At 35.9% G+C, this 20,470-nt stretch overlaps 1 protein-coding gene and 1 pseudogene across 4 annotated transcripts in view; one reads left to right on the top strand and one right to left on the bottom strand.

Moving 5' to 3' along the window:
• OSBPL8 (oxysterol binding protein like 8) overlaps positions 1-20,470 on the top strand; it is a 147,349-nt gene that overhangs the window by 4,717 nt on the left and 122,162 nt on the right. The window lies entirely within an intron of this gene.
• LOC140603271 (small nucleolar RNA U13) lies at positions 12,890-12,999 on the bottom strand (annotated as a pseudogene).

Raw genomic sequence — 20,470 nt, 5'->3', positions numbered from 1 at the left:
TTTGAGCAGGCTGATAAGACTTCTGCATCATTTCTTTATCTAAGGTTTTTGCTTCAGTGACTGTTTGTTCTTTTATGAATCTCAATATTTCATCATACTTTATGAACTCTTTGTAGTGTTTATAATCCGTGGAGCAGTCTGTCTTGTGTATAATATTTGGAAGAGAATTTTATTATTAAAAAGCTAAAAAGAAAAAAAAGGCTAAAAAGAGTCCTGAGTCTTAAAAGATAAAGAAGCCAGTTATCTATCATCTTCCATGTTCACAAAAAGCTGAAAAAAAGAGGAAATGGTTTAGAGCTTGAAGACTGTTCAGATAAAAAAGGCGAAACTTTTTGATTAGGGTTGTTAAAAACGTGATAGATTCAGAAGGAGATTGGCATAGCTCCTGAAGGTGTCTTAGTAGGTGGTGTTAGTCATGATAATAATAGCTAATATGTGTTGATTACTATGTACCAGTTCCTGGGCAGCCCCGGTGGTGCAGCGGTTTAGCGCCGCCTGCAGCCCAGGGTGTGATCCTGGAGACCCGGGATCAAGTCCCACATGGGGCTCGCTGCATGGAGCCTACTTCTCCCTCTGTCTGTGTCTCTGCCTCTCTCTCTCTCTCTCTCTCTCTCTATGTGTCTCTATGAATAAATAAATAAAATCTTTAAAAAAATAAAAAAGTAAAAAAATAAACTTCACCTTTAAAAAAAAAACAAAACAAAAAACAAACTATGTACCAGTTCCTATTTTAGAAGTATTTGCCATGTCATCATATTTAGTCCTCACAATGAGCATCCCCTCCCCATCAGATTATTTTTTTCCTTTTTTAATTTTTTAAAGGTTTTATTTATTTGAAAGGAGGAGGGGAAGGAGAGGTAGAGGGAGAGGGAGAAGCAGCCTCCTTGCTAAGCTTGGAGCCCGACATGGGGCTCAATCCCAGGACCCTGGAATCATGACCTGGGCCAAAGGTGGACACTCAACCCACTGAGCCACCCAGGCACCCCTCTTTTTTCCTGTTTTAAACCTCAGGCACTGAGAGATTAAGTGGTAGATAGTGGAGCCAGGATTTGGATTAAACCTAAGTCACAGGCACGCTAAGAAGCAGGTGTTGAGCCTACCGGAAGGATTTGAATTCGAAGTTTAACCTGAGCTTTGATTTAAGAGCCTGTCCTTTTAACTACCACATTATACTGCTTTGTGTAGTTTATTTGCATTTGCCCCTTGTGACGAGTCTTGATCTTCATGATCTTTCTGAGTCTGCTTCGACTGTATGATTTGATGAAAATATACTTTGTAATAAGATGCCTATTGCTGCAATTTTTTTTGAATTTCACATGTATTTAACTGACATCCTATTTTTTAAATCTTGAAAATATTTATAGAAAAGCAGAAAATTCTTTAGGCGTTCAATTGCCACTGTCTCATGAGGAAATTCCAGACTAAACTGGAAATATAAGAACATAATAGATATAGTATTTTAAGGTGACTTCTTAAAATTTTTAAAATCCATGCTTTCTAAGAGTAAGACAGAGTAGGTACAGAGTAGGGTGAGGGAATTCTGAAGATCAGCTCTGATTTACTTATATAATTTTGCCTGTTATTTCGACTATAATAACATTTAAAATCAGCAATCCAGAAGTAAAGAAAAATAGTGCTGTGCATCATAGTGGGGAATTTTAATAGTTCCTAGACTATGTTTTTGCAAGATACAGATGTTTTTTATAAAATGATCCCGAAAGTACTCTCTTACTACCTATTATTATAGAAATCTAAAGAAGCAGAATAGCACAGGCTCTGAAGCTAGACTGCCGAAGTTCACAGCCTGCACAGCCACGTATTATTAGCTTATTGCCCAGTACCTGGTCTGGTGCTGACATCAGATGCCTATAGGGGGGAGAAGATGGTGTATTGAGGCAGAGTGGGGCCCAGAGATGCATCCTGTGAGTTTCCTGTGGTTCTTATGTAGTATGAAAGAGATCTAGAGGATCTCACATAATCCTGGTGAAAGAAATAGATGTTAACAGAGTGGGAGCCGACAAGCTTGTTGTGAGACTACTGTTGTGAAGGGAGAGACCAGGCTGTAATGGTTGGGGAGAGGGTGGGTGTGGCGGATTCAGCTCAGTGCCCACCAAAATTTTATGTTCCCTCTTGGTGTAGTATGATGAAGGCTGGCAAGTGGTTGCTCAGCCAGGAGTGCCCTTCTGTCATTCTCTCCTCTATCCTTGTCATCCCTGCATGCATCGAAATGGGGCCATGTATGTGACCGATTTTCATGAGTGGACTGTGGATGGAAATGATGTGTTGTCACTTCTGGGTAGAGGGGACAGAAAAGCAGGTGTTCTTTCTCCAGCTTCTTTTTACAGTCCAAGGAACCTAGGGCACTTACAGGATGGAAGGAACTAGCGACTTTGAATTCCCATGTAGAAGAGAGCTACATACCAAAGAGGAGTACCCACAACAGGTTGCAACTTTAATGAGAAATTTTAATTGTGTAAAATTACTGTAAGCATGGGCTGCCTAGGAGAGGTAGTTGAGCGCCCCAGAATATGCGTACCAACAGGGGATGAGGTGGGGCCTGAAGGCAGATGGTTCAACCCCTGAGCCACCCAGACATCCCTGAGCAAAAGGCGTTCCTTTAAAGGGGGTTTTCTCCAACTTGGCACTATTGACATTTTGGGCTGTATAATTCTTTGCTATAAGTGACTGTACTCTGCATTGTGGAATGTACAGCAGCATCCTGGTCCTTTATCCATTAGATATCTGTAGTACTTTCTCTTAATTATGCAACCAAAAATGTCTCCAGACATTGTTAAATGTCCTCTTGGGGGGCGGGGGTGGGGTGGGGAAGGACTGCCCTTGATAGAGAACTACTGCCTTAAAAATTGAGTTAACCTGAAAGATATTATTTTAAGCTGGAGGACCGTTATTTTTATTTAAAAAATGGTTTCTCCTCTTAGAAGATGGGTGGAGTTTATGGAGGAGGTTTGTTCGTGAATATGCAACAAAGGAAGTTCTGTTGTTTTTGTGAAACACACTGCTTTCTATTGAACGTTGATCTATCCATCTATTTATCAATTTAGATGTTATTTGAATTTTCCATTCTTTTTCTTTCTTTCCTTTTCCTTCCAAACTTCTTGTTGCCTAAACACAGTACACCCTTTCCCCTGCCCCTATTCTTAACCCCGGCTGTCATGTCCACTAGTTCTCTCTAAATGATGAAAACCAATAATTGGTTTCAATATTATGACTATGTCAACATTAGTTATGCTGGGCGGGGTAGTATGCCCAGCTTGATGTCTGCAGATTCTTTTAAGCAGCCCTTGGGCCACCTGAAGAAACATGCCCTTAATAACATCGAGGTCTAGTGGATTTTATTTACTTAACTCAAAATCTAGCCATTGAATTAAAAAAAATTCGGCATGACTTCCTGTTTTCTTGGTATTTCTACTCGCCCTTTTACTTGTATTCTATGCCTTTATCATAGTTCCCCTTCCCCCCAACTCTTAAGCATAGTGCACTTTATGTTGTGTTCCTTATTTTTCTGGAGTCGCCTTTAGTTCTGTCTCAGTTTGGACTAGCTGCTTTTAAGTCTCCTCTGGGAACTCCGTTTGCTATACCCTTGAATTGAATCCATTCTACTATAGATCTTTTTCTAAATTTATTTGATCTTTTTTTCTGGAGTCTTAAAATAACTTCCTGAGAAAGGTATTTGAGAGGCAAACTTTCTGAATTATTGTCTGCACAAGTTGTCTTCATTCTGTTTGATGGCTTGGCTGGGCACAGTTTTGTAGGTCTCAAAAAGTTTTCTTTTAGAACTCTGAAAGTATTGCTTGGTTGTCTTCTAGCCCACAGGGATGCTGATTAGAAGCCCTGTGGCATCTAATTCAGTTTTGTGTGTGTGTGTGTGTGTGTGTGTGTGTGTGTTTGAAGATAATCTGTTTTTCATTCTGTCTGAATAAAGGTTTTTATTTTTTGTTTTGGTTATTTGTTCTAGGCAGTCAGTTGGTTTTATTGTCTAAGTGAGATTCTTCTAACTCCTGGAAATTCTTATCCATTACGTCTTTGAGATCCTTCTCCCTTCACTTGGTCCATTTGTCCTTAAGTGGGCAGATATTTGAGTAGATGTTTTCTCTCTTGGATTGATCCTCTTTGTCTGATTTTACTTTTCATATTTTTTGATTCTCTTTGCTCTGTGTTCTGGGGATTTCCCCCCTCCACTTGTTTTGGTTGATTTTGGGGGGCAGGTAATCTATGAATTTTCTTGTTCTCTTTTTCTTTTCCTGTATCATTCATCTCTGTTGTAATACTGTCTTTAGTGTTAGAATACGTAAAATAGATTTTTAAAAGATATTATCTTGTGTTTCCTCAATTACCTTTTTTCCCACTCTGGTCACTTTCTGTGTTTGTTTTTGTAAGTATTATTTTTCAGGCTTAGTTTTCCTTACATGCCTGGTGTTTTCTGGTTGTCCGTTCATGTTTTAGAAGTTTCTGATCTGGGTCTCCCCCTCTCTCTCACCCTATTCCTTGGACTGTTGTCCCTACTAGTTTTTCCTTTGAATAGGAGCTGTACACAGCACTTAAGGGGCTAGCGTTAGGTAGTACAGGGCAGGGCCTATCTGTTAGCAAACATTGTTTTATTGTAAAAGGGAGAGGAGCTAGCTTCCAGCCTGTGGGCCCTCTAAATGCCAGAGGAAAAGAGTATTACTTTGCCCGCATCCGATTTTAGTCTTCTAGTCATTCATTTTTCTTAGGGAAAAGCAGAGTATGTTTTTGCCTGGGGGCAAATGTCACTTGTTTAGGTGCCCCTTGGAGATGGAGATAGGAGATGATGGGTAATGTAGTTCTTTATAAAGTCAAGTAGTATTTAGTTCTATTTTTGGCCCTACTCTTTTCACTCTTTGCTGTATCATTTAGTTTGCAGTCATGCCTCTTTGGGGTCCTGTCAGACATATGGATTCCCACCCTTTATCATCACTTAGAGGGTATAATAAATATGTAGTTTTTTCTGCTTGTTATATCAAGCCATATATGTGTGTGTGTGTGTGTGTGTATCGGTGTATATGTATATAAATAGGCACACACACTCTGCCCCTGCCTCCAGCTTTAAATTTATTTGTTCTTATGGTTTTCTTTCTTTTTGTGTGAATTGTTTTTATTTCAATGAGATAGTTGGAATAACTGTAAGGAAATTTTATATATAGTCTATCATTTTATGTTAGAGTCCTTTTTTAACTTCTTCTTAAACCTAAGATATATAGAGCTATTTAAATATTTTTTTAATTCATTTTTTGAGCTGTTTTTAAAATGTAGGCTGATTCATAGGAATTAGGACCATAATACTGTTAAAATACAGTGATGTTCCTAAAGTATTGATTTATATAGGTGTTTGTATCTTTATGCCAGTTAATCCTGAAACTTGTACTCTTTTTGAATTCTTGTTTCCTTTTTAGTTTTTCTGATTACTCTTCTGTTGTCATCTATCCCAGTTTGCACATGTCATTACGATTCTTTTGCCATTTCTACTTTGCTACTTGGAAACTGAGTAAGACCATTTAGAATTGTACATAAAATAGTGACTTTGCTCCAGAGAATGGCATATTAACTTTGTCATGTGGCTCTTGTAATATTTCAATTATTGAGATATCTTTACTTGTTTTATTTTTGGTTTAACTGTTTCTAGTTGGTGAGATACTATTCTTTTTTATTTCTCTGCTTTGTTACAGCTACTTTGGTTCAGCAGTTACTGATATTTTTCTCTTTTCCTCCTTTTCTACCTTACAATCTTTAAATCTTTGAATTGCCTAGCTGGTTCACCGAAGGCCTTAGTTTTCATCTCCTTTCATTTTATATTCATAAAAATTTCCCAGCATTCTTATACAATTTCTTTGACCTGTTTGTTTTCTTTGTTATTTCCCATTCTCCTTTCCTGAATCTTTAGGTACCACATTGATTAATTGTAAATTATTCTGGGCAGGTAAATTTATCTGTTTCTTTCCCCTCTCTTCTATGGTGATGCAGCATTTCCCCATTAATCTTGTTAGGTCTTCTCTCAAGAGACTTTGTAATTCTTCTTTAGCTCTGATTTTTACTGCTGGAATGTGTGTCTATGATTAGAGTTATAATCCTCCTGCAATCAGAAGTTTTTGCAATCCAGATTTAAGAAATGCTGACTACTTTGTAGTTGAAATCCTGTCAGAAGGGTTGTGGTTTGGAAGGCTTATTAAACCCCCCAGATTTGGCCTGATTATTTAAGATATTATAGGACCTATCTAGTAAATTCTTAATTGAAATTTAAAGTAGCTTAGAAAATAAATTGATTCTGGGATAGTTTCTTTATTTGCCTAATACAGAGGAAATCAATGTTACAAGTATTCCGTTAATGCAATAGGTATATATTTACTGATTAGTGAACTTTTCTTATTTTTTTTTTTATTTTTTTATTTTATTTTTTATTTTTTTTAGATTTTATTTATTTATTCATAGAGACACACAGAGAGAGAGAGAGAGGCAGAGACACAGGCAGAGAGAGAAGCAGGCTCCATGCAGGGGCCCGATGTGGGACTCGATCCCGGGTCTCCAGGATCCCTGGGCTGCAGGCGGTGCTAAACCGCTGCGCCACTGGGGTTGCCCCGTGAACTTTTCTTATATTCTGTGAAACTCAAGGTTTGATTGTTTGGGAAATTATGGTTTTTATATCTTCATTTTCCCAAGAATTTAATTACCATGCCGTAGGAATTAAAAATAATAGTCATTATTGACAAAGAAAATAGAGGAAAAATAGAGATTCATTTGAAGGTTGATTACTTAACATATTGAGTATTTTAATGAGTAGAGTTTTGTTTTATTTCGTTATCTTTGGGGCTTCTTAATTCATGGTAGTCGTAATTAGCCTCTTCAAACTTAAAAGTTAAAATTAATCAGTAATACATTTTGCGACTCTAATTATGATTTTTAAAAAAGATTTTATTATATTTATTTATTCATGAGAGAGAGAGAGGCAGAGACAGGCAGAGGGAGAAGCAGGCTCCATGCAGGGAGCCCAATGTGGGACTCGATCCCGGGACTCCAGAATCACCACCTGAGCTGAAAGGCGGCGCTAAGCCGCTGAGCCACCCAGGCTGCCCGCAAATTATGATTTTAATTAAATTCAGAAAATATGTTTTTTTAGAATTCTCTTAAGAATTTTTTCATTGTCATATTAATAAGTTATCTCCATAGTTCCACATTTTTGGTAATCACTCTTGAAGTATTAAAAATTGTGTCATAGGTCCTTTTTCAATTGGCATGCAGAAGTGTAATTATGTGTCTTGGTTACGCACATGATAAATTAAAGAGGATGAATACTTTGTGGTAATTTATACCCAGAATTCAAAACCCAGAAGCATCTACTCCAGAGTTAGGCACTCAGATACTCTTTTTTTTTTAATGTCCCATATTGAAAGCCATTCTTAGTTTGATTCAAAATATGAAGAAACTGCTCTTGGGATTGAGTAAGAAAGTCAATATAAAATTCTTTGAGATTGTCTTGAATTAATTTTAGAGCTTGCGTTTTAAGCTTTGATCCTTGAGAAAGAACTCTTAGCTTAAGTATGGGCGTTAATTTTACTTTTAGGAAAGTAGGTAACTCTTTTGGTTTGTTATAACTGTTTACTATCCTTAAAAAATGAGAAACACCATTTTTTTCCCCTAGTATCCTGATTTAAGACAAGGTTCATATTTTTCTTAGAAAAGAACCTTTCAAGGAAACTGAAAATTTATGTTTTAATAATCAAGTCATTTTAGCAGTAATTTGAAATACCTAACTTTAAGAGCAAAGACTTAAAATCCAAGAGAGACATTTAATATGTAGGACTAAATTATTAATGTGCGATTACCAGTATCATATTTGTAAGCACTGTTGTTTAAGTGGTCTTGGTTTATTACTGTCTCAGAAACCCTCTTTGAGACCCTCTGTCACAAGCTTGGGACATAACATTACAAACACCAAGTGATTTAGTAAACAGATGCACTGAGAGAATAAGAAACCTGCCAAAAGTATTGTCTTTCCTACTAAGTAGCCGTGTGACCTTGGCAAACCATTTAATCTCATGGGTCTTAGTAAAATGGAGAGCTTGGACCAGATAGCCTCTTAGGTTTTTTGAGGAGTCCTTGAAGAGTCAGGGGCTAGAATTCCAATCGGACAATATACTATATAATATAATCCCTAAAATAGCTCAGAAGATGGTATTATTCTCATTTTACCAATGACATTATTCGTGCTGTACAGATTCCATGTTCAAATAACTTAGTCATGTAGCTACTAAGGGACCAAGCAAGAAGTTGAACTGTGGCCTATCTCATTTTATATTCACATTCTATTTAGTAGACCATATTACCTCCACAAGCCATATTTTTATAGTAGACCACCAGATTTTTTTTTTCCTAAAACTTGTTTTGTTTCTTAATCTTTAGTTTATAGTAAAGTAAATGTGCTTATGTTTTACTGCATCTGTTATTCAGGAAAACCAGAAGTCATGGATCAAGCCTATCCATGAATCATGCTCAAAGTAGAAACGGGACCAATTATTAAATTTACTAGAACTTACATGTTTAAGAAATGATTGATGTGTTCAAAGTTATCTTGAATTTATTTCAGCAATGACATTGTCTCACTGTTGCTCAAAAATACTTTTGGAACTAATATTTCTGTGTTTCCTCAGTTTGCTCAGTCTCATGGCTTTTTTTTAAGAGAGGGAGGGGGCAGAGGGAAGGAGAGAGAGAATTTCAAGCAGGCTCCATGCCCAACACAGAGCCTAGTGTGGGACTCGATCTCATAACCCCGAGATCATGACCGAAGTAGAAATTAAGAGTCGGATGCTTAACCAACCAAGCCACCCAGATGCTCCCTCATTTTTTAAATCTACATTCTATGGTGGCAGATGACATCTTTTGGAAATGAATTTGATCTATGGAAAAAGTGGGAAGTCATTCTGAGCCAAGTCTCATTAATTAGGGATCAAAATGAGGAATGCCATTTTTAGTTAAAAATAAGCAGACCAAAGGGTGATATCCTAATGTCACTTGCAAGGTAGTTAAGGAAATGATTAGAAAAAGGAAGTCCCAAAATTGTTTTGTGTGATGACAACTTAAAATAGCCTCTAAAAACAACTCTTCTGAATGGAGTTAAGCTTTATTTGGCTATAAATTCTATATTAAGGTTACATCATAATATATGTGTTCTGTTGGCCACTTAGATTAGTGGTATGCTGACTTAGCATGCACATCAGAGAAAAAGAGTTGATGAATAAATTACAGACAGCAGATACTTTCCATTTTAAAGGAGTTGAGAATCTATAGAACATTTGTTTCTAAAGTCATTTAGTTCTTGGTTACATTAATATTATGTAACTTGTGATTATCCACAACAGCTATCCCCATCCCACTTACATAGCAAAACTACTTTTGCTAAGCCTGGATGTACTCTTTGATGCAGGTTAATGTGTAAATTAATTTTCGTGCAAGAATTACCTTAGGCTGCCTTATACACTTATATATTAGTGGATAACATTTTGGTATCAGACTTTATTAGTGCAGTTAATAATAATCTATATGTCTTGTTGCACAGGAACTTGTGATAGGAAGATTTCATTTTACCTTTTGAAGGTGTTATTTTTCTTTAGTTAAATTTCCAAATAGGGGAATGTAATGAAGCTTCCTCATTTGTAGGTATTAGAGGATAGTAAAAAAATGCTTCAATTTCCTTCTTAATAATACTTTTCCTTCTGTGGTTTCAAAATAATTTAATGTTATAAAACCATTAATTTAACATATTTGAGTGTGGGTCACTATGCAGGAGGCTAAAAATTCAGTGGGAACTAAATAGATATGTGACCTCTTTGAGCTTGTGTGTTTGAAGGTGGGGAATAGACAGTAGACTACCACTTGCACAATTCACTGTGTAATTATCATGTGGGGAGTGCTAAGAGCAAGAAATATAGGGCAATATGAGAATTTGCTGACCTAGTGGGGGAGGGGAGCCAAGGAAGGTGACTTGAGCTGAGGGAAAAAAGAATATTTCTGGCAGAACATTTTGTTTGAATATCCTGGAACAGCAAGGAACTTGGCTTTTGCTAGGAACTGAAAGAGTGGTGTGGCCAGAGTGTTTAAAAAAAAAAAAAAAAAAGAATGATAGCAGTGTGGGGCAGTAGACCAAGGTTGGGTCATATAAGGCTTAATAGATCATGTTAAAGATTTTGGTTTTTGTCTTAAAATCCCTTGGAAACCATTAGAATATTTTAAACAAAGGATTATGAAAAGATCAGGTACGTAATTATCACTCTGGATGCTGTGTGAAGAATGGTTTTGAGGTAGCCAGGGTAGATGCTGGAAGGCCCATTAGGTTGTGTTGAAATTAAGATATCTGTAATTTATCTTAAAGGAGAATCATGTAGGCCAGTGATTCTCAAAGTATGTGTCACCTGGGAACTAATTAGAAACACAGATTCTTAGGTTTCTGCTCAAACCTACTGAATCAAAAACTTTGGAGATGGGGCTCAGAAATCTGTTTTTGAGCAAGCCCTCCATATGGTTCTGATGCATCCTAAGAGTTTTTGAACTTCTGCAGATCATTAAACATGTGGATTTGAATGTAGGAGAGAGTTCTATGCTAGTAATATGGATAGGGGGTTACTGCATGAAAGTGGTAGTTGAAAGTAAGAGAGAAGAGGCTCCAATGAAATGAAACCCTGACACTTCAAAGTCCAGAGAGAGTGAAGGGAGCTAGTGAAAGAACCAAAACAGGATTGGTTTGAGGGACTATTAGAAGGTCAGGAGGGAGTTTTGAATAAGAGTGTGGCAAAGTAAGCATTAAACTTGTCAATAAATGATCTTTGTGTAATTGTAGTGGAATTACAAGGGTGGGCATCAGTGACAACAGATTGAAAAAGAAATGGGGAGAGGAGTGAAGGAAATATAATTTACCTATTTAAGGCATCCCTTACTCTTTGGACAGATAGTTAATATTCCACAGTTATGGGAAATAAAATAACTTTGAGAGACACCATAAATAACCTTGAGGGATAGCATAATAGTCTGTGGAGAACTATAATAAAATATTATCATTTGGACTTACTGATTCTGAAATTCATAATTTACATGGAGTAATGAGCTGAAGCTTATCATTGCCTTTACCATCTTGTGAGGACTACAATTGTTAGTTAAACTTTGTGTGGGGGGCTTGGGGGAGATGTATTAGCCCACCAAGAATGATGTTTTTTAACATGATTAAAACCGCTTTTGCAGTGTGCATTTATATAAAAATATTTTTTTGATGACAAATACTCTTACTCATTACAAATGCATCAATTCACTTTTTATTACTACTGTGAATCTAAAGGAAACTGTCTTTAAATGAATTTTATAATTCAGCCTTTCACTTAAGCTATCTTAAGTTGTTGGAATTATTCTAACATATTAATGTTATGCCATTCTTAAGGAAGACCACATTTAATGTGAAGACAAATTAAGATAATTTGAAGGTGAACCTCAGTTGCATGAGTAATATCTTTGGAGTGTGCGTGTATGTGTGCGTGCATTTAAATTATTGCATTTCTAACACAGAAATGGGGTGGAGGAGAGGCAGGGAGAGAGGGAGATTAAGACTTAAACCATTTTAAGATGCATTTTGTTTTCAGGGTAAATTTATGTGTCTAACTTTTTTTTTTTTTTTTTTAATTTTAAGTAGGCTCCATTCCCAAACCAACTCACAACCCCAAGATCAGGAGTTGCATGCTGTACTGACTGAGCCAGCCAAGTGCCCTACATTTTTCTTATAAGACAAAATTAGGTGATTGCATCAACACGTGTCAACTATAAAATTCAGCAGCTACAGAAACTCATAGTTTCTACCGCTACTAGTCCTGACTTTATATGTCTAAGATAGCCCACTGAATTAGCAGTTTTTTTTTTTTTAAAGATTTTATTTATTTATTCATGAGAGAGAGAGAGAGAGAGAGGCAGAGACCCAGGCAGAGGGAGAAGCAGGCTCCATGCAGGGAGCGAGCCCGACGTGGACTCGATCCCAGGTCTCCAGGATCACACCCTGGGCTGAAGGTGGCGCTAAACCGCTGAGCCACCCGGGCTGCCCTAGCAGTTTGGTATTATTCGTCTACACAGTATCATTTCTCCCTACTTCCTATGCCTTGTATGGGTACTTGTATGTATAATTCTTAACAAAACAAAACAAAACAACCCACTAGTAGTATAATATACTGTTTTGCAGTCTTTTCACCAACCAGTACATCCTAAATCTAAACGGCTATATCCTAATAATTCCTTCCTTTTACTTTATATTTTGTTCTTAGAATGTTTGACTGGTACTTAAGGGACTTGGGTTCTGGTTTCTTTTGGCTTCATGATATTGGACAAGTCACTTAAGCCCTTCTGTTTTTAGTTTCTTCATCTGTAAAATTTAGAGATGGTGAGTGGTTGACTTGAAGGTTTGTAATAGGTCTAAAATTTGTTTAGGAATGCTAAGATTTCAAAGGGTAGACATTTCCTTAAATTTTAAATGAAAAGTGATTATTTTAACCCACCTGTGACCACTGCATGGGAGAAGTTCTTGCCAATTAAAAAATACAGTAGTTCAGGGAGGAAGCATGTTAGAAACAAGATTCAAAAAAATGGTATCCCATTATTTACTAGTGTACTCACTTAGTAGGTGTACCTGGTGCTTTTAGAGTAGTACAGACCAAAGCAAAACAGAAACAAAAGTCTTTCTCAGAACTGATTAAGTTTTTGCACTAAAAATTTATACCATTTTTTGGGGGGATGTAGGTTATAGGTGGGTCTATGGTTGTACCCACTAAGTACTAGTGTCAGATTAAGACAAATGGAACTCATAGCCTGCTCAGTATTCTTTTTTTCTGCATATCAGATGGGTAATGTGCCAAGGTGGTAACAAAGTTTGAGGGAGGCACATGTCACACAACAGTATGAACACCCAATCATCATGCTTACTGTTCAGCATTCTTTAAGGAATTTGTCATCTTCTCGCAAAAGTGTCTTATAAAAGCCAGAGTGTTGGGAATAGGAGTCATTGGTATAAGGCTAGGAGCTGTGTTGTTTTCAGGAAACACTTGAGAAAGCAAAGCAGTCTTAGTGTAAGAAATCTTTTCTTTTTAAGATTTATTTATTTATTTATTTATTTTTAAAGGTGGGTGCAGAGGGGCAGAAGGAGAGAATCTCCAGCAGATTCCTTGCTGAGCTTGGAGCCTGACATGGGGCTCTATTCCATGACCCAATCGGAAACCACCAGTTGGATGCTCACCATCCAACTGGGTTGGATGCCACCCCAGGGCCCCTTAGTTTAAAGAATATTTGACTGTGGGACGCCTGGGTGGCTCAGTAGTTGGGTGTCTGCTTCGGCTCAGAGCGTAATCCCAGGATCTGGGATCGAGTCCCACATGGGGCTCCTTGCGAGGAGCCTGCTTCTCCCTTTGCTTGTGTCTCTGCCTCTTTCTCTCTGCGTCCCTCATGAATAAATAAATCTTTAAAAATTTTTTTTGAGTGAATGTGTTCAGTTCTTAAATTAGCATTCTTGTGTTATTATTATGTTGATTAAAAGGTAGTTTTTGTAGTTTTTGTTTCTCTGCTTTTAGTGTCTTAGGTTGCTGATTTCATTTCCTTTTAATTTTAACCTGTTTTTAGTTGCTTATTTTTTGTCCATAGTGTGTTTGTCCATTAATATTTTGTGTACTTCATCTTTAGCTTTTATTTTTCTAGTATTTTCTTGTCACTTTTATACATTTTAAATTTCTCTGCCCTTTTGATATTTTGCTTAAATTCTTTTTTAAAATTTAAGGTTTTTTCCCTCAAATAGGATTTTAGTAAGGCAAACCGCAAAATGGTATAAATAAGAATCATTAAGAAAACTAGTGACTCCAACAATGGCTTGCCCAGGAAGAGCTTTAATTTAAATTTACTTTTTTGTGCATGTATTCTTTTTTTCTATATAGCTCACTGTTGGGTGGCATGTTTCTAAGATCGGTAACCAAAAAGATACTTTATACCCTCAGCAGGAGATTCAGGCCACTTTTTACCCCCTTCCACTTACCTAATGGTAGGTCTTAGGGCTTTTTATAAGAGACTTTTGTATCCTTTTAAATTTTGGACTTTTTCCTCAATGTTTAATCTCAGTAATCCAGATGCACCATGGGCAAATTTCCCACCACTACATAAAATACATTTATTTACAGTGATAAAGCCTTTGAAGTATACTTATTAAAGGGTCCGTTGTCTTGTTGTCAGATCTTTTTAGTCATTTTGAAGGTGCTTGACTTAAAAAGTTTCACAATCCTCATTTTATCAAGAATGATTTTTAGCAGTATCGGCCTCCTAAAATCTTTCAACAAAAACCAGAAACACAGTGGCAGGTCTTAACTAATATTTTATTGCTAATCATACTGTTAAAAACATTTTTCCCCTAATTTATGTTTCTTAAAATAATTTTCTTTTTTTAGTGTGTATATATATATATATATATATACACACACACACACACATATATATAGGAAATGCTTTGAAAAGTATTTTACAGTATAAAATCAAATCAAAGGAAATTTAAAGGGAAAATCATGATTCTGAATGACATAACACATTAATAATTTTTTATGCATTCATAATTATTTCAGGTATTACATTTTTGTATATCACGTAGACCCAAGAAAGCAAAGGTAGATTCTTTAGTCTCTACATGTTCTACTCTGAGCCAAGGCATCTAATTGGATATGGGCTTTGGTGTAAACGGAGCAGATGAAACCTTGTGTTAGCTGACTGTCCCTACTTTACGTCCTTCCTCAACAAGAGACGAGTTAATTTAATACTGTAGTTTGGTGGTTCTCACCATAGCTATATTGCTGCTAATCTGTTTAAAAGTCAGTATTATTGCCCTTTAATATTTCTTCTTTCATTGTGCATCTCATTCTGTTTCTGTATTTCTGTACATTTCTGTCATTCTGGGAACTAAATTAGCAATCTTGACTGTCTCTTCCCAGAATTAAAACATTGAAATGACACTTAACTGTTTTATGTATAAAATGTAGAAAGGAGTTACTTTGCTGAACATGTAAAATCTTACTTAATAAGGATTTAAGTTAGTTTGAATACTAATCCTACATTCTTTTATTAAACACATTTAAATGCATACATGTAATGACACTTCAAAGTTATAAATGCTCAAGAATCCTGATCTTGGTCACTTCAGGTGTCTTGAAATGGAACTCTGGTATTCTTACATTAAGTAGCATGCCATGAGATCATTTTTGTTGTAGCTGATTAGTACTTTTGAGGAGATATTTTATATCTTGTTTTTCAAAGTGATCACTTACCGATTTTAGATTCTGGAAAGTGGAGCTTTCATAATTTTAGGAGTACAATGACAGCTGCACAGCAAGTCCATATGTTGCTTTGCTATAATTATATTTTAATAATTATTTTTTCTTTAGAGAAGGAACTATGGCTAACCTCCAAGAGACTGAAGGTGATGAGTGTAATCATTCATATTTTTTCAACAGAAAGACAGAACTTTTTCTTTTTTCTTATTTTAAATAGTCAAATTTATTTTTCTTGTAAAATTGAGTTTATTTGTGTTGTGTCATAGCATCAACTGATGAAGTTACTATTCTGGATCCTACTGTAAAATTGAAATGAATATTTATGTCGGATGGGAAGGTTACCCTGCTTTTTTTTTTTTTTTTTCTATTCCCGTATATGGACTTGCTGCCACAGGCATGCTAATTTTTCCATCTCCTGCATGCAACTTGCTCCTTGCCGCCTCCGTTCTTCTACAGATTACCATTCCCTCCACCAGCAATGTCCTCCTTCCTTTTCTCCTTTTAAAATTAGTATCTAAAATTATTTCCTCTAAAAGTTCATTGATGGTTTACTCCATGTACCTTACTTATTTTCTTGATTTTACCGTAACACTTAACATGGATAGATACAGAGTCAACCAATCTGAGTTGTTTCTGTGATGTGTACCAGGTATAGTGTTAACTATCCCATTTAATTTTTGCATCTATCCTAGGAGTTATGTGCATTCACAGATTAAATTAAATAATTTCCGTTACATTCCTAGTTTTAGCTGTGCTAGAATTTGAACTTTTCCTATCAATTAAAAAAATTTCTTTTTTACATCATTCTGCTAATCTATTTCTGTAGTCTTTCCTTTCTTGTCCTCTATCACTTAACCTACCAACAGCATGTTAAGAAAAAAACAAACCAAACACTATTTTGATACAATTTGCATGGAATAAAATGCACCCATTTTATGTATATAATTTGATGCATTTAAAAGAATTTTTTTAAATTTTATTTATTTATTCATGAGAGACATAGAGACTGAGAGAGAGGCAGAGACACAGGCAGAGGGAGAAGCAGGCTCCATGCAGGAAGCCCGACATGGGACTCGATCCCAGGTCTCCAGGATCACGCCCTGGGCTGAAGGCGGCGCTACACCGCTGAGCCACCCAAGCTGCCCAATAATTTGATGCATTTTGACCCATGTAACTATTACTATGATCAAGATATAGAACATTTTTATCAGTGCCCAAAACCCCTTGTGCTCTCTTCCCACTTAATATTTTCCCTTCTCCACTCTCCCACTGTCTTAGCTCTTCTTCAGGCAACAGCTAATCTGAGCTCTATCTGCTACACATTGTTTTTTGTCTGTTCTAGAATTTCATATAAATGAAATCATAGAATATGTACTCTGTGTGGCTTTTGCACAGCCTGTTTTTGAGACTGTTCCTTTTTATTGCTGGATAGTATTGCATTTTATGTATGTATTAAATGTAGTACAATTTGTTTATTCTATTCATTCACCTGTTGGTAGATATCTGACTTGGCTATTACAAATAACATTGCCATGAAAAATGCATATGCAAGTCTTCATGTGGACATATTTCCATTTCCCTGGAAGTGGGAAATACCTAGGAATGGTTCTAATGTTATCCATTTCCAGCAACATTATGTGAGAGTTCCAGTTGCTTCTCTTCCTTGTCAACAGTTTAAAAAATTTTAGCGTTTTCTAGTGGTTGTGTAGTAATATCTCACTGTGGTTTTTCATTTGCATTTTACTGATGACCAGTGGTATATTAAGCATCTTTTCATGGATTCATTGGTCATTTGTATTATAATTTTTTTTTTTGTAAATTGTTTAAATCTTTTGTCTGTTTAAAAACTTTTGCTTTTTCTTATTATTGACTTTTAAGAGTTCTTCATATATTCTGGATCCTAGTTCTTTGTCAAATGTATGTATTATGTGTGTTTTCTTCTAGTCTGTGGCTTACCTTTTTAATTTGAAGAGAACCTTTTAATTTTTATTGATTCTAGCATGCCAGATTTTTCTTTTATGGCTTGTGTTTTTTAGTCTCCTAAGAAATTTTGCCTACTCCAAATTTGTGAAGATTTTCTCTCCTATTTTATTCTGTAAATTTTATATTGAAATATTTATGTTGGCTTTTCTATTCTGTGATTCATTTTGTTAATTTTTGTGTTTAGTATAAGAGTCAGGGTTTTTTTTTTCTTTTAATGAAGTTTTTATTTAAAATATTTTGCTTTTTACTGTGTTTTCTTGGCACTTCTGTTGCAAATTAATTGACCATGGATGTGAGGTCCATTTCACGACTTTCTGTTTTGTTCCACTGGTATATTATGGTATGTCAATATCATGCCCCTTTGTTTTATTTTTATAGTAAGTTTTGGAGGTAGTATAAATTTCCTAACCCAAAATCATTTTGAAAATATAAAAAAAGTCTCTTGCCCTCACTGCTTGTGTTTGTGTACATGGTGATTTTTGTTTTCATTTACTTGTTTTGTTTATGTTTTGTTGGTATGTTATGCTAGTTAATGTTTTCAAAATGTTACCACCAACAGGGCTTTGTGCTTATTTTCCAGGGAAGATATTGTTTGTTTTAAGGAGGATCCTAAGTGCTTTCAGCTGGCCAGAAGGAACTGGACAGCAGCTGATGTTCTTCTTCCTTTTCCTCAGAATCATTGGTAGTGAGCAACACTGAGTGTTAGTGGTCCATCTATGTGATTTTGAGGAAGGTCAGTAAATATAAAGTCTACAGTAGCAAAAGTGTGTGTCAGAAGCCAAGTGTTTATTTGTTTTAGATTTTATTTATTTATTCATGAGAGAGAGAGGGGGGCAGAGACGCAGGTAGAGGGAGAAGCAGGCTCCCCGCAGGGAGCCCGATGAGGTTGCAGGGGGACTGATCCCCAGATCTGGGATCATGCCCTGAGCTGAAGGCAGCCACTCAATCCCTGAGTCACTCAGTCCGAAGCCAAGTGTTTAAATACCAAATATGAAATTGGTTGGGAAAGGAAATTGTAACCCTTTCCAGTTACTTTAAAATCATGAGTTTTTCCCCCCTTCTCCTGTCTCTCTCTAACAAAAAAGCTTTGCCTAAAGCAGTCTTTTGCATGAATATTTGAGAAACACTAATGGCAGTTGCCAAAACTAAAGGATGTCTAAGTGGGAACATGTTGAATTGAAGAAAAATGTTAGATACAGATTGCATTTAATTTAGCTTAACTACATGTAAATGGAAGTAAAAAAATGAATACTATTTGTGGTTTCAAAATAGTGCCCAGATGCTTTCATTTTTTTTTTAAACTGCTTTACTTTAGAATAAAAATAATAGGAGAAAAAATAAATGTAACATTCAATTATGTATCGATTTTTGTCATTATTTTGTTTCATTTGTCTCTCTCCCTCACTTTTCTTTTTTTTTTGGTCCTTGGGGATTTTATCTTGCTTATTATGTATCCTTTTTTCTTTACTTCTCACATATTGAGAGGTGTTGATGAGACTTGATTTTGCATTTTAATTAACTTGTTCTTGTGAATTATATAGGTCCTAGGCTATGGTAGAAATATGTGTGTATTTTTTCTTCCTATGGAAATCACTTTTATCCTTTGAAAGATATGTCTAAGCTTTGCTCTTGACACAGCTTAGAATTTTAGAAACCAGATAGATAATGAGATAGAAGTGGAGTTACAGCTTCCCCCTTTCATTGTTGAGTTGGGTTGATTATGGTCGAGGGCCTTAGGAAGATTGGTCATACACTTTGTTTCCACTCCGGTTATTTACTTCTGAAAGACTGAAAGACTGCGTAGATTATAAGATCAGTCAGACAAATGGAACTGTCCGTCAGCTGCTCAAATAGATATTTTTAGATATGTTTCTCCTCTTAATACTAATCATACAGTTGACCACAAATCCTTCATTTGATAGGGGATGAGAAAATAAGAAGCAAGAGCTCCAGAGGAAGCATTTTGCGTTGTAAGACTGAACTGAAATTGAGGTAGAGATCACATTTTTGATTAAACATGGTTTTTTCTCCTTATCATTCTGATCAAAACCTGATCTTGATGATGTTTATATGACAGACCTTATTAATGGAATTAAAACACATAGGCAGAAACACATAGGTGGATATTATACTACTGTTACTTTTTTTTTTTTTTTTTGATAGCGTGTATGGTGTTTTATGTTTCAGGTGTGACGTTCTTATCACTTGTTGATTCATTTGAAGTTGACTTTGTTATTCAAGGGTTGCTTATTTTAGTTGTACATGGCTGAAGTACGTACATTTAGGGTCCTTTGGTTCAAGCAGTAGGAGGCTTTGGCTAACTTAAATAATATACCAGAATGATAAGCTCATCTTCTTGAAATAAAAGTTGAAAAACCGAGTTTTAGAAAGAACAGACACTTTTAAGCGGCTCCAGGGATCTAGAGAGCAGGAAGCAATGGATAGTCTTTGTGGAGCCTTCCTTAAGCTAGATAGTTACCTAATTGTTTTTCCATTCATGTGATCACCCTGCTCATGATTCACATATCTCAAAGAGTCAGATCGGGACTGATTGACTTGGTTTGGGTTATTGCTTATTCTTTGCTAGGAGATAGCATGGTACCAAGCAAGATTGTATATGTTGGTGGAGGGTTGCTTTTTTCAAGGGAAGATCAGGGTACATGTTATTACAGGAAGGGGAAGTAAATGTGTACAAGTTAAAAAAATCCATCAGACTGCTATAGTTTCTAGGGTGACATAATATTTAATCTTATAATGCAGTATTAACATTTCTTGGCTGAACCCAAACCTTTCAGCCTTTATAGATTTGCCATGATCAATTATTAGATGCCCGTGAAGACTGCTTTGTTTTATACTTGTTTTTCCTCTACCTTTTGTTTATACCCTTAAGTGACTGAATGATTTAAACCATGTAGCTTAATTACTTGTGAAGAAGGTTTTTCTTTGATTCCATTATTCATTTAGTGAATTATTTTTTCAGTGCTTGCAATATGCCAGGTACTGTGCAAGAAGCTGAGGTTTCAAAAATAAGCAAACAATGCCTTTTCCCTCCAGCCTTAAGAAATAAATGACATACTACATTGTGTAAGTTTAAGGTATACAATGTGATGATTTGATACATGTATATGCTGCAG

The sequence above is a fragment of the Canis lupus genome, chromosome 13 (genome assembly GCF_048164855.1).
Source record: "Canis lupus baileyi chromosome 13, mCanLup2.hap1, whole genome shotgun sequence".
Classification (NCBI taxonomy): domain Eukaryota; kingdom Metazoa; phylum Chordata; class Mammalia; order Carnivora; family Canidae; genus Canis; species Canis lupus.
Note: the sequence above shows the minus strand (reverse complement) of the source record. Positions and strands in the feature narration are given on the sequence as shown.